The sequence below is a fragment of the Lactuca serriola genome, chromosome 4 (genome assembly GCF_051521515.1).
Source record: "Lactuca serriola cultivar US96UC23 chromosome 4, Lser_US96UC23_V15, whole genome shotgun sequence".
NCBI lineage: Eukaryota > Viridiplantae > Streptophyta > Magnoliopsida > Asterales > Asteraceae > Lactuca > Lactuca serriola.
This window is the reverse complement of record NC_136411.1, coordinates 76,973,447-76,977,127: the sequence shown is the minus strand read 5'-3', so window position 1 is coordinate 76,977,127 and position 3,681 is coordinate 76,973,447. Positions and strand designations below refer to the sequence as shown.

Genomic DNA, 3,681 nt, shown 5'->3' with positions numbered 1-3,681 from the left:
GTTCATCATGGCCGATTCGTTTTGACAGCTCAACTTCAAGAAAATCCTTATATATGGAACTTTCGAAAACATTTTTCATGCATCAACCACTAGGTTTTGTCAACAAAGATGTTCGATACTATATGTGTAACATCCCCCCTCTGGCACGTATCACAATATTGTCCTCTTTGGGCCACTCGGCACGAGGACTTCCCAGGGGGTCACCCATCCTGGTACTACCCCCACCCGAGCACGCTTAACTACAAAGTTCTTATGGGATCTGCTGCCCTCACGACTTTAAAACGCATTGTGATAGGGAAGGTATCCACACCCCTTATAAGGAATGCTTAGTTCTCCTTTCCAGCCAATGTAGGATCAGATCTAACCCACTTTCACCCCCCATTATAGGGTTCGACGTCCCCGTCGAACACATCGACCCGTGCCCTGGCTCTGATACCATTTGTAACAACCCCCCTCTGGCACGTATCACAATATTGTCCGCTTTGGGCCACTCGACACGAGGACTTCCCAGGGGGTCACCCATCCTGGTACTACTCCCGCCCGAGCACGCTTAACTGCAGAGTTCTTATGGGATCTGCTGCCCTCACGGCTTTAAAACGCGTTGTGACAAGGAAGGTATCCACACCCCTTGTCACAACGCGTTTTAAAGCCGTGAGGGCAGCAGATCCCATAAGAACTCTGCAGTTAAGCGTGCTTGGGCGGGTATAGTACCAGGATGGGTGACCCCCTGGGAAGTCCTCGTGTCGAGTGGCCCAAAGCGGACAATATTGTGATACGTGCCAGAGGGGGGTTGTTACAAATGGTATCAGAGCCAGGGCACGGGTCGATGTGTTCGACGGGGACGTCGAACCCTATAATGGGGGGGGGGGGGTGAAAGTGGGTTAGATCTGATCCCACATTGGCTGGAAAGGAGAACTAAGCATTCCTTATAAGGGGTGTGGATACCTTTCCTATCACAACGCGTTTTAAAGTCGTGAGGACAGCAGATCCCATAAGAACTTTGTAGTTAAGCGTGCTCGAGAGGGGGTAGTACCAGGATGGGTGACCCCCTGGGAAGTCCTCGTGCCGAGTGGTCCAAAGCGGACAATATTGTGATACGTGCCAGAGGGGGGTTGTTACAATATGTCCAAATAAAGAATATCTTTTTATGGACTCAAACATATACCCGATGGTACAAATTTTTCTCTTTTCTAATATCCACCTATTTACCCACAATATGTTTAATACCTATATAATTATGGTCATGAAATTGCCTCTATATTTGTGTATATAGTCGATATGCTCCTTATGGGATTTCTCTATGTTGGATTTTAGACACTCAGATTATTTCCTCGACATCTCTATGATACAAAACAAGAATGGTTTCTCCCTCATTTAGGATCAATATGTCACTAATTTACTTGCTTTAGCTAAGACACAAGCTTGAAACCGAACAATTACACCAACTAATTCATCTAAAAAAATGTAGTGTAATCACTAGCACACCAATAAACAACTACTATCTTATTAGTGCTCTTTCATACTTAAAGATTATCCATACATACATCGCCCATACAATTCAACAAGGGTGTATCTTCATAGACACGCCTCATGAGCCCCATGTTTAGTCCTTGAAGCAAATAATTTTGTTATTTAGAAGGGACTCTTAAGAATGACTTACATCTTAGAACATTCGCTCATACATCCTTACAACTCACTCCTACATATATTAAGCATGTTTCACAAACTTCCAATAGTCCACCTCTAGTTTTTATTATATCTGTTGGTAACAACGACATTTCTTGGTCATCTAAACAACGACGCTATTTTTTGCTATAATGTTAAATCCAAGTACCAGGTGTGGCCAAATGTAGTTTATTAAACTAGGTGGATAAACAACTTTTTACTAGCTCTTTACGTCTCTAAACATAAACTACCATTATCCGCTATAACAATGTGTCGGCTATTTATCTCACAAAAACTCAATTCGAACATCAGTGAACCAAACAGGTGGATATGTGACATATTTTTTTTCGCAAAATAGTTTTTTTTTCAAGATATCAACATCCTTCACGTGCTATTTGAGTTTCAATACATCAATAATTTTGTGGAAGGCCTCTGGCAACAACATTCTCCGGTTGTTCATCAAAGTCTCGAGTTCGAATTCATTTTGGTTGATAAGGAGTATCAGAAAAGTATATTTTTGTATTTTGTGTAGAATAGTAAAAATATGTATTACCGTAGATAAACTACATTACTCATATAACTATATTATATGTATTTTATTTCCATGAAATGAATAACAATTATGGTTTGGAGTAATTCTATACTAAATATGATGTTGGACAGGAGAAGCCCTAAGTTTAACAATATATTAGATTTATCACTACTAATACCAGAAATGACAAAAATACTAAATTCCGATGGAAAAAACCGAACCAAAACTTTAGGACGAGTTTTAGATTGGGTAAATTGTTATGTGACTGGGTATGAGATCTTTTATATAAAAAACTTTGCTGGTTTAAGATGATAAGGTATTAGGGTTATGGCATCCGATTACATAATGCCAACCATGTCTCATTTATCGTCCTCGGACAATTTTTTATTAATATATATGATTTCAAAATTATATTATAATATTAAATATGATATATCTTTATTAACTTATCATAGAATTCGAGTATCTCTAAATATTATTAAAAAAAAACCTTTAATTCTAAACTGAAGAAATCAGAGTCGTTGATTGTATTTCAATCCTATATTTTCCACCCTTGAATTATTTGCTGACATCATCTTTATCAATTATTTTATTTTTGTCCACCAATTTGTAAAATCGTATATTACGTTTTAAATTAGGAATTTTCTTAATGATAATTAAATCTCATCAAAAGTTAAATTAATTAAATTAGGAATTCTATTAATGACAATTAAATCTCACCAAAAGTAAAATGAAAAAATACCCCACCGCACCCCTCAATACCGGTACCCCTACACTCTCTCCTCATTTCTTTACATAATCTATCTAATCTAAGTTTTGTACCGGAGAAGAAAATAGGGGAAACAAGAAATAGAATACTTGTGGGCTTCGATCTGTATGGATCAATCTTGTGTTTGATCATCATGGAAGAATTAGGAATGATATATAGATAAATTTTATTTGTATTCTACTTTAATTTGATTGTACTTTAGATCGATTTTGGTTAAGTTTTAGATTATGTTTATTTTATTCCGTTTCAACTATGAAGTTTCAATCTATAAATCATTTTTATTTAAGTTTAGATCGATAATGGTTACGTTTTCTAAATCTGCTTTGATTTTTCTTCTTATGATTTGTATTGTTGATTTTGATTTTTTAAGTTATAGATATCTGGGAGAAAAAATATGGACACAATAGCACCACTACCTTTCATCCATTGTTTCAATTTGGTAGATATGTCCATTAGGTAGTGAATTTTTATATGTCGATTTTATTTTTTATTTTCACGTTTTTTTATATGTGTTTAGTCAATGATTTTTTTTGTGGCTTACGAAATCGTGAATGGAAAATATATCCGAGTCAATGTCTATAATGATTTACCCATTTGATCCCTTCCTGGATTTAGAGATGAAATTCAAACTCTTATACCAATGAGTGATACACATATCCTACAACTCAACAAAACCCAATAGTGATATTTGTTTTGATTTATTGTAAAAAATCTT

The 3,681-nt window shown here is 36.3% G+C and overlaps 1 pseudogene; it reads right to left on the bottom strand.

The window, feature by feature from the left end:
* Nucleotides 1-486: 486 nt before the first annotated feature.
* Nucleotides 487-604, bottom strand: LOC145049173 (5S ribosomal RNA; annotated as a pseudogene).
* Between the last annotated feature and the right edge of the window lie 3,077 nt (nt 605-3,681).